The following is an 11,324-nucleotide window of genomic DNA, read 5'->3' as shown; positions in this document are numbered from 1 at the left end:
AGAGATTGAGAATTTCCTTTTAGTTCTCAGTTTATTTGATATTGACAAAAGTTAGTCAGTTTTGTCTGTTCTTCTGTAAAACAAACTAAGATTTATTTTTAGAATTAATATTTTGTTTCTAAGTGGAACTGACAGTTTAGTCTGTTTTGTTTGTTCTATTTTGAAACTTAAACACTTTAGCGGCTGCCTTTTGTGTAGTTTGCAATATTTGCCTTTATTTATCTGAAAAAGTCTCGTGTTCCTTAAGTACATCTACCCTGTTGAACTTATTATGGGAAATAAATATTTAAATAAAAACAAGCTGCTGATTATTTCACATTTTACTTGTGAGCAACGGCACATTTAAATCTTACAAATATAGTTATTTGGCTGATATCGTGATAGATATCGTTATCGCCTGAAATGAAAAAAACATATCGTGATATGAAAACATCTTATATCGCCCAGCTCTACTCTTCCCTTTCTCTCTCGTTCTCCTCGCTCCCTCTTTCTGTCTTTCGTACCAAGCTTGTGTTTCCCGGTTTACGTCTCTCTGTGTTTCCTGTTTTATTTTGAAAGTCTTGTGTTTCCATGTTCAGCGTGTTTAGTTTTCCTTCCCCTGTGGCGTCATGTTCATTCATGTCAGCTGTGTTTCCACTTCCCTCGTTATTGTGTAGTCCTGTGTCTTCCTGCGCTCAGCGTCAGGTCGTCAGTTTGTGTTTCTTCATGTCTTGCTTTACCTTCAGCAGCTCAGGTCATATTTTAGTTTGCTTTTTGTTCTGTCTCTCGTGTTGTCTGCTCCACAAACACCCGGCGTCCCGGCCGTGACACGCAGCGTCCCACAGTGTTTCTGTTTGAGTGATGAGGGTTAAAACATAAACAAGGATCCAGCTGAATATTAGTTCCCCTGAGACGCTCACTGTGGATCAGTTCAAAGGAAAACGATTGCCCCGAGTCCTTCTCGAACGACCGAGCTGCTCGCCCCATCTCTGAGGGAGAGCCCGGGCACTCTTTGAACGATGTCACAGATGATGTGTTCCTCTGTGAGCTGCACACCAAGCTCAGGAGGACCACAGAGCAAAGCTCCAAAGCTGTGATGTCGGCTGCACACGAGGGACAGATAGATCTGCTTCATCGAGAGAGACGCTGGAGTTATGAGGGAAAGAAGGTTTAAGTGAAACCGCAGCTTAGAGTAGACGGTTTGGATTTTAGGGGGAAATGAACCAGTTTTACATTTATGTGATATGTTATTAATACCATTGCAACTCTAGTTTGAGCTGAGCTCTGCTGGGGTGAAAGGCACACTCCATTATTCATTTTCCAAACAACAACAAAAAAAGTGATGTATTCATGTCTGTCTGAGCCCATCTCACAAACCTCCCCTCCTCCTTACTCCACGCCTCCTGCAGAGGCTTCACTGCTACGAGCTGTGTGAGAATAAACTCAGAGCGAGGTCTGCATCTCTGCTGGAGACCTTCAGACACGCTGAGCCTGACGGGAGGCGATTGTGGCCGGTTAGCTCAGCGTCTTCACCGCGCCATCATCCTCCGCTGTCGCCGTGCTGTTCAGACACTCAGTGCAGCAGCAGCAACGCATCTGTCTGCACAGTCCTCTGGGACATCATCTGACATGGTGTCGACACCTGTGACACCGCCACGTTTCCTCCCAGGAATTCCTGTCCCAGCCGCTTTTAAGGACCTGAAACAGGTCCGTTTGTTTTATAGATTATAGAGACGTGTGATGTACGCCGCAGACAAACTCCACCCCCCTGCTGTCCTGTTCATCAGTCACGTGAAGAAGCAACAAAATCAGACACAGGATGGAGGTGCTGTGTTCCAGACAGCACGGCGAGAGCCGAGGGCTCGCCCGCCTTTACTTTTAGAAAGAACCACAAATAAGCCTGCAGCCTGACAGAGAAGTGCTCTATTAGCATAATATGGAACTGCTGGGATATGATGGGGCCTGATTATGCAGGGCCGTATATGTGAGGAGAACGGTTTGAAATTTAATTCTGGGTTTAACAGAGAGCCGGTGATGAGAAGCCAGCATTTGAGAAATACGATATCTGTTTCTAGCCGTCTCACTAATGTTATTAATGCTCTGCATATGAGGTCACGGAGCACTCTGAGGGCTTCGCATAAACTAAGCAAACAAACTCAGAAATAATTGGACCCATCAGAGATATTCAGGCCTCTCTGATTGGTCCCCAGAGAACTTTCAGGAAGCATCACTGCTGCCAGCGCAGAGACTTCATTTAGATCCTCCAGAGGTTCCTAATCGTTTCCACGTGCTCGCGCCGCTGCATCACAGCACACATACGTGATGTTCATCTCCAGCAGCAGTTCACAGCCATGCAGCAGGTTCGCCCACCTGAGGTCACGTGTTTCAATCCTCAGGACATCTGTGAGGAGGACAGATTTCTAAAACCTACAACGTAAACATTGTTAAACAACTCGTGTTTACGTGAGCGGAGGATAAGTGCGTGTAGTCGTGTTTGTGTCTCAGTGAGCGGGAGCGCTGCTGTAATGCGCGCTAGAAACTGCACTGTTTATAACTTCAAATACATTTTGAGATATTTCGGTCTGGATCAAAGCGGTGGTCTGACGGACTTCGCCGTCCCTGTGAGCCACGCCACTGGCATGGCTTCAAAGGAAGGGTCAGAATCAAAGCAGAGGCCCAGATATCCAGTGGCACAATTGCTTTCCTCTCTGCACTTTCATCCTACTTCATATTCAGTTTCTCTGCATAACTTTGCGGTCACTCAAGTTCATAAACGGAGCCCAAAAGCACCGATGTGAGTGCAAAATACAGCCTTCTGTATTTATGACGGTGAAAACAACGTGCTAACCACCACGTCAGCCTGTGCAACAACCGTCAGCGACTGGCGCAGTCAAACATCCGGCTGCCACAGAAACCAGGAGGCCCGTTTGTGCGTTTGATTGGCTGAAGAGCAAATACAGATACTGAGTACTGTCCAGCTGGTGGGTTGGATCAGACTGAGAAAAATATTACGTAAAGCTACCATACATAAAACTGTGCAGATGAGGTTTTTGTGTCAAAACACGGTTAATTATCTGTTCTTTCACTGAGCTGAAGTGAAATGTCATCTCTGGACAACAAATGCTTCATCTCATCAGCAATGAGCAGTGCGTGCTCTAGCAGCAAGTGATCCTTCATCCCTCCTCCAGACCGGCTGATTATACGCACAAGAAGGGCAACGAGCAGGGCGAAATAAGCCGTGTGAGCAGTGCTTCAGCGGGAATCAGAGCTCCTTTGTGCTGTGACATTTTCACTGGTGTAACGTCAAGACGAAAATGGAACAAACAGAATCCTGAACTCGGTGCCTGCTGGCCATCGTGAACAGGAGACGAGAGGGAGGCGCTTTCTACAAACCGCATTACCTCGGCCTTTCCGACACACCTGAAGGAGCGCAGCCGACGCTCTCATCTGCGTGCGGCCCGGGCTCGCCTTCAGCTCTGAGCCCGCTGGAACAAAAGTTGTGTCACAAGTTTGGAAAGTTTTCATTCCTGCTCCTGTGACAAAAACAAATTAGTTTTTTGGTTCTGCTGTGCCGCTTCATGGTATCAAAGAGGCCCAGGCGGACAGCTCAGAGCTGCGAGATCCAGCATGAGCGCTGGTCTGGAAAGAATCGAGGAATTATTCTTTAAACTTACAGCTGAAGACACATTCGTCACGAGGAGCATACATGTGACACTGGTTGATTTATTTTCTCTACAAACTCGTTGACAAGGATGTTTGTGTGGCGAGAAGCTTTCTTGGCAGTTTGTGAAGCCAGAAAATATCTTTTCCAAGTCCTCTGCATGCTGAACAGTATTTTTAAAGCACTGCAGGAGGTTTAAGTCAAGTAATGCAATATATCAAAGCACACTAGTCAAAAAAAGAAATGCAGGGTTTATGTTATGAAATACATTTTCAATCACTGTTTGAAATCCATCTCAGTACAAACACGTTCAGTGCCGGCCTGTCGGCGTGCTGAACGCCGGCATGCGTGTCGCTGTGCATTTATGAGGAGGTGAGTTAAATCTCTGAGGAAGAGTTCAGGAGAACAAATGGCCTCGTGTTCATTTCGACTGTGACAACGTCTGAAAACTGAATAACAGAGAGCAAAGACGCCCAAATAAACACAGTGCTGTGAAAAGTTTCCCATATTTGCATGTTTCATAGCAAACGTTAGTATTAGAGAAAGATAAACAGAGTGAGTACAACGCAGGTTTGAAACAATGATTTCATTTATTAAAGTTCTATCTATGCTGTCAGCAGTGAGCCACAGTGAGAGCATCACACACATCGCCCTTTGGTTTATGTTATTTGCATATTAATTCAAAAATGCTGATCAAACTTTAAATATTAGACCTAATAAGAGCAAAGAAGCTGTCCAAACCTACCTGTCCTATTAGGAAAACTACCTGTTACAGAGACATTTCTAAGGCTCTGGGACTCCAGTGAACCGCAGTGAGAGTCGTTATCCACACATGGAGAAAACCTGGAACAGTGCTGAACCTTCACAGGAGCGACCGGCCGACCAAAATTACTCCAAGAGTCCATCGACGACTCATCCAGGAGGTCACAGACGAACCCAGAACAACAGGGGTGTCCAAATTCAGGAGCCGCATCCTCCTGAGGCCACATTTGTAGGCCGATTACGTCACAGCGACGCGATGAAGGCTGTCCCAATTCTTAGACTCCTCCAAATGCGTCCTCCGTTTCCCCAGATTTGAAGGATGGGTTGGGTGTATCCTTCGTGGCCCGCCACATCCCAGAATTCATAGCACGGCCCAGCCAATTCCAGTTTCCAACATTTTTCAGTGTTTTATTTGTTCGTGAGTAAATCGGTTTAGCTCAGATTAAAGTTGTTAGATTAGTCAAAATAAAACTTTATTAATCCCCCAGGTGGTTTTCACACAGCTGAATAAACGTCAAACAGAAAATTAAACAGAAGTGTGAGACGGTCGAGAGTTTACGCCAGTGTCCTGTTATATTTTAGACAGCAAGGAGCAGACGGACGAGTTTATTAAACTCCACCGAGACAGCGGTGACGCAGACCTGAAGGCTGGACCGTCACATTTCACAGCCGTTTACTTCCGGCCTACCCAACCTTCTGAGGACCCGGCCCACGTAGACCGCGAAGGCCGGGTCCTCAGGAGGATGCAGCCCATGAATTTGGACACCCCCAACATCTACAGACCTGCAGGCCTCACTCAGATCAGCAAAGGTCAGAGGTCAACGATAACAATGAGACAGAATAAAAATGGCCTCAATGGGAGAGTCCAAGGAGAAAACCACTGCTGAGCAAAAACATCCCAGCATACAGACGACTCGCTGCAACTGACAGAACTGTGGCCTGAAAACCCTGAAGGAGGATGTCCGCCCATCAGTCCGTGCCCTGAAGCTCAAAAGCACTCGGGCAGAAGGACAATGATCCGAAAGCAGCACGTCCACCTCTGATTGGCTCACAGACACAAAATGAAGGTTTCAGAGTGTCCGAGTCAAAGTCTGGACTTAAGTCAGACTGAGATCTTCAGGGTGAACTTAAACATGCTGGAAAACTCCAATGTGTCTGATTTCAAACAACTCTACGAAGAAAAGTGGGCCGAAATTCTTCTACAGTGATGTGAAAGACATGAAATAACTTCATGTAGAGAACCTTTCATGGTGAAAGTTGTGTTGACACTGGGAGACTTTCTAGCAAGCAAAACTTTTAAAGATAAGCTAAGATAAGATAAGATAAGATAAGCTAAGATAAGCTAAGATAAGATAAGATAACTCTTTATTGCCATTGCAGAGTCATACATAGAACAATAGCACAATGAAATTGGAAAATTGTCCCACGTCGTCCCACAACAACACGACACAGTAATGTAACTTTTATTGTTATTATTGCACATTAATTATTATTACACCTTGTTTTTATTATTACAACAACAACATTATTATTGTTGTTGTTGTTGTTACCCCCCCAAAAGTCCAGGCAGGTAGCCAATCAGGTCAGCTGATATCATTGATTAGGGCTCTTGCCCCTCTGTAACAGCTGTCCTTGAGTCTGGTTGTCTTTGACCTCAGCAGCCTGAACCTCCTGCCAGACGGCAGCAGCTCAAACAGCCGGTGTCCTGGGTGTGTGCAGTCCTGTAGGATGCTGCGTGCCCTCTGGAGACAGCGAGTGCTGTGCTGGTCCTTCAGGGAGGGAAGAGGATGTCCAATGATCTTTTGGAGACGCTGTTGGGCCTTCTTCAAAACTGCAGAGGTGTTTGAGCTCCAGGAGGTCTGTGTCTATGTGCACACCCAGGAACTTGAACCTGGACACCGTTTCCACGCACTCCCCGTTGATGCTGATGGGCTCCAGCTCGGACTTCCTCCTTCTGAAGTCGAGTACCAGCTCTGTTGTCTTGCTGGTTTTGAGGTCCAGGTTGCTGTCTACACACCAATCCAACAGCCTCTGAACCTCGGCTCTGTACGCTGTCTCGTCTCCCCCAGAGATGAGCCCCCACACGGTGGTATCATCTGTGAACTTAATGACTGTGTTGTCTGGGTGGGAACTAACACAGTCGTGTGTACAGAGTGTACAGTATGGACTCACACCGCCTTGTGGAGGGCTGGTGTTAAGGCTGAGGATATTAAATTTTTATATTAGGGTTTAAAACAAAAAGCAGCTCAAAGAAAAAAGTAAAAACCTCTGTAACGATCGTTAGCCTCACTTATCAGCATGAGCTCTCCTTCTGTGACAGGTCGATGAGATGAGTCACTCAGGTGTGGCTCACAGTAGAGACGCTGCTTCTCCACATTCAAGGACGTAGCTGAGGTAGTTTAGACGTGATCAGTAGTGGTGTGCGGATCGATACTGAAATATCGATTCTTCCGATACCAGCAATTTATGTTCTAGAATCGATTCTCATATTATAATATCGATATTTTAGTACTCTGGGGTAAATTTGTAGTTCTTCCATTAAAATGAACGCAGTGGAAAGAAACTATACAATTCGGATCGTCTAATTTGGAAGGAACTACTTCCTCTTAGGCCTTTCATAGTCATATGCGGAATACGGCTGTATAAATGTGTCGCAGCCCCTGGCATGCACACTCACAACAATGGCTGAGCGCAAACAGAGTCATGTGTGGACACGTTGTTGTGGCAACACTACTGACCTTGTCAAACACCTCGGAGTAAATCACATCACAGAATATGATAAGCTTATGTTGAGGCGAACAGAAGAGGAGGACAGGGACAGGTGCTGCTAGGGCGAGACAGACGTCTCTCGCAGAGTCCTTTAGTGCTGCAGGCAGGCAACATGCTCAAATAGCGCACAACATCAGTTTTTTTTATTTTATTTCTATATGATTATTCTGCATTATTAAGCAATAAAAACAAGTTGTCTGATGTCCTGTAATCATTATGAAGCAGGAAATCAGTGGTATCGCACATCACTAGTGATCAGGCTCCCTGGAGAGATCACTTTGTGTTCGAGTTCCTCCAGGTTACCTGTTCAGCAACATGAGGGGCTAAAAATGAAGTGAGCGTGCCAAAGCCAGCAGATACAGTGAGGCCCGCATGTAAAATATTTCCCCCATTCACAAAAGGCTTCAAGTTTATATGTATTAGGGGCGTGGCCTCTTTGATTGACAGGTGGATGGTGGCACAGGTGGCAATAGCTGCTTGGAGCCTTTTTAATGACTTTATCTGACCAACAATATCTCTGCTGTGAGGTTACTGCACCAACAGACCCACAAGTCCCAGCTCCGGTTTGGTGAGTGAAATTTAAGGATTTTAGTTGTTGCTCAGGATGAATGCAGCCTGATAAGCAAGCAGGCTAGCGCTCCACACCAAGATCCAGATGTGGTCACTTCTGGATCCTTAAACCCAACAGGCTAAAATCATGAACATGCACTCAGTCACATTTTCCCAAACTTCTAATGAATATTTAAAAACAGATCAATTATTCTGCTCGCAGGACCAGATCGTCCTTGATGCTTTTCTGTTCTCCTCAGCTCTACGCAGAATGTTAAACAAACGGCTGATGGGACATCTCTCCGTGTACGTTATCAGGGGCGTTTCCAGTCGTTCCTTCAGTGCTTCACGTCGCGATGAGGCTCAGAGGACTTTACAAGGACAGGCTGATGTGATCTGATTTAAAACGCAAAATAAATGACTTAGTAATTGATCTGTTTTCCCCAGTAAGCACTGGAGGTGAGTTCAATGTCTCGGCTGTATATCTTAAATCAGCTCGAGAGAGAAAAACATGCTTTAAATACTACGCATAGAGGATGCAGCAGAATGTCTAATGAACTGCATCGGGCTCGTTTTCAAGACAACAACAACAAAAATGACGTCTGTGAAACAGCCTTCACAATAAAAGCACCGTAACATCTGCCTCGCAGCAGGTGGCGCTGATTGAAACACTCCTCTTTAATTGAAATCGTTATGATGAATAATTTGTCATTTTGTGAACGTTCCTAACCAGAGCTTAACTTTTCTGTGGGGTGACAAACGCTCTCACTGCTGCTCTAACAGGTGGAGCTGCTCTCAGGTGGAGCTGTTCTCAGGTGGAGCTGCTCTGACAGGTGGAGCTGCTCTGACAGGTGGAGCTGCTCTCAGGTGGAGCTGATCTCAGGGGAATAAAGAAGGCGTTTAAAGGAGGATATCTGGTGTGAAACATCCATCAGGACTCAGTGAGGAAGGTCAAATGTTAAAAAAATATTTAAAGGTATCAAACAGGAAGGACAGTAACATGGTCTCACAAAGGAAAGCCCAGCAGTCAAACTGTGCCAGTCAACATGTTACATCTGTTAGAGCTACGATGCTGCGTCACTGATCATCAGACCTCTTTTTAAACAATATCACACTTTTATTCAGCAGCAACAACCAGACCGGTGGCAAAGCGTGAGCAACAAAGCAGCCAATGAAATGAACACGTAACAGTAACATCAAAGAAAAGTGGGACTGAACTGAAATGATCAAATCTCCATGACCTGAAATCAGACTTTAGTCTACATGGACACGAATCAGTGGACACAAACGTGTTCATGAAAATGAAGAAAATTCAGGATATTTGAAGGAAAAATGGCAACAACATATTTCCATATACATCAGTAGGTTTAATGAGCTCGGTGAGTACAGCTGTATCGTGTTTGGTTTAGTAGCACCGTGTCAGTCCTTCGTCTGAGGCACCGGTAAGGACAGCAAGAGCTAAACTCTGTGGACCCGTCGTGATAAACACGAGAACCAGTGAACCTCAGAGACACGTGCAAGTCTCACTCCTGTTTTATCCCAGCACAGAATGAGACGGTGAATCTGGGTTCAGACAGGAAATATCCAGGTAAAGAACAAATTGGAGAAATCTTTATTTGTAGTTAATGCTAAATCCATCCACACAACAGGAAACAACAAGGACAGAGGACAAGAGAGCAAGGTCAGGAAACTGGAAATTCACGAGGGAAAGGCCTGATTCTCAGCAGGCTGTTGAGGGTGACAGCAACCTGGCAAAGAGTGCAAGTTTCACTCGGCATTTAGAGCCAGAGATCTGACGAGCAAATAGAAAACAGGTGTCCAAGCTCGCTCAGGAGACACAGCAGACCTGCCCGTGGGCTGAGCAGCGAGCCAGAGCACTGCCCAAACTCCTCCTGACTGTTAGAGCGCCGGCACACAGCCGTTTCATAACACTGACAGGAACAGAGGAAATAGGAAAAAAGGACCCTGACAGTTATATTCACAAGCCTGCCATTATTTCGGTCTCCTCCTGAGTTTGTGCTGAAACACACCAACATTAGACTCCCTTCACACACCCATTTATCCCTGGTTAGATAATAGATGGTATTAATGCTCTTTAGTCTATAGTATATTTGTGAGACCACAGCATGCAGGTGCATTAGCAGGCTAGCCAGTTGGATAGATACAGAGAAATGTCTCTTTCCAAAATTAAAGCTATACTATATGCTTCTTCTGGGCTATATTCTCAGCAGCATATTAAACATGTCAGGTCCCCATAAGGAGAATCATGTGCTAACGGCTGTCTAAATGACTCGGGTAAAGTTTGTAGCATGCGTGCTTGTTGTTTTTGTCTGCTTCCACTTGTCTTTGCACTAGGATGATGTCGGAGTAAATGTGCAGTCATATTCGTTGTGTTCCCACTAGTGCTGTCAGCGTTAATCTCGTTAAAATGACATTAACGCCATAACGCGGCAAATCTCCGTTAACGAGCTACCGCGGATCGCCCCGTGCGTGGGGCTGGACGGCCAACACGTTAACGAGCACCAGAAAAAGTCACGAGATTTGTGGCTAGTCGCTTTTTTAGAAAAAAAGTCGCTAAGGGGCTCTGAAAACTCGCTAAATATAGCAACAAAGTCGCTAACTTGGCAAGGCATCTCCGAAAACGTTAGAGTACTTATGCAAATATGTGATGTCTTGATGAATCGAGCAGATATTTGAAGTTCACACAGCACCATTCTCGCATGAAAATATCTTAAAAGTTTATTTTGTGACCCAGAAAGCGTAATATTTCAAACTCCACCACTCTGTGTTCCTCCGCCACTGCCTCGTTTGAGTTTTGGACGAAATGGATTCTGGGATATTGCATTTCGTCATTTCGAGCTGATTGGAGACCAAAACAGCCAATCAGATATTTTTGCATCCAAGTCTGTGATTGGCTGGTTTTGTGGCACAAATATAACGGTGTAGAGAAAGAGTTGAGCGCGCACGGGCAGAAATGTTGAGAGCGCGAGCAACACATTGTGAGCGAGCACAAGTGCAAAAACTGAGCGAGAGGGGCTGCTGTTGTGTGTGTTTGTGTGTGTGGATGATAGTAAACAAGGAAATACATTTTTTGCACGCAGGAATGAATTTTGTTCACTCAAATTCAGCTTTTCTTCGCTCAAAATAAATTTCTCCTCAAAATACAACACTTGCACCTGCAAACTTTTTTTACGTGTGCTCCAATTTTTTTTTACGTGCGCTCAGAATAGTGGCACAAAAATAACGCCATAGTCGGTGAGTCGGGAACTATCGCCTGGATGCCGAAGCTCCTGGTAGCCAGGAGAATGCAATCTGCTTCTACTGCGAGTGAGTGGTAATCCTTCGAGGCCAGGAGCCAGCTCACACCGTCATCCGTTCCTAGCAAGGACAGCATGCTCTCCATGAGCACGGTACCATCACCCTGGCCTGAGAGAGAGAGGAGTTTCTCGACCCGCTCTGCATCGGAGAGGGAGTAGCGCCGTAGCAGCAGCGCCTTGTATGGGGGGATCCCAGAGGAAGGTCACCACACGGCGGGTAGACAGAGGATCCAGCGAGGCCACCACATGATGGTATTTTGTGTTGTTGGCTGAAACCCCACAAAGAG

General features: G+C 45.7%; 1 long non-coding RNA gene across 1 annotated transcript; it reads left to right on the top strand.

Annotated features, from left to right (window-relative positions):
- The first annotated feature begins 225 nt into the window (after window positions 1-225).
- LOC120737871 lies at window positions 226-10,425 on the top strand. The gene is made up of 3 exons (XR_005696859.1): window positions 226-235; window positions 3,139-3,144; window positions 10,241-10,425. It is a non-coding gene; the product is annotated as an uncharacterized LOC120737871 (long non-coding RNA).
- Window positions 10,426-11,324: the final 899 nt, after the last annotated feature.

The sequence above is a fragment of the Simochromis diagramma genome, unplaced genomic scaffold, assembly GCF_900408965.1.
Source record: "Simochromis diagramma unplaced genomic scaffold, fSimDia1.1 OVJJ01000366.1, whole genome shotgun sequence".
NCBI lineage: Eukaryota > Metazoa > Chordata > Actinopteri > Cichliformes > Cichlidae > Simochromis > Simochromis diagramma.
Note: the sequence above shows the minus strand (reverse complement) of the source record. Positions and strands in the feature narration are given on the sequence as shown.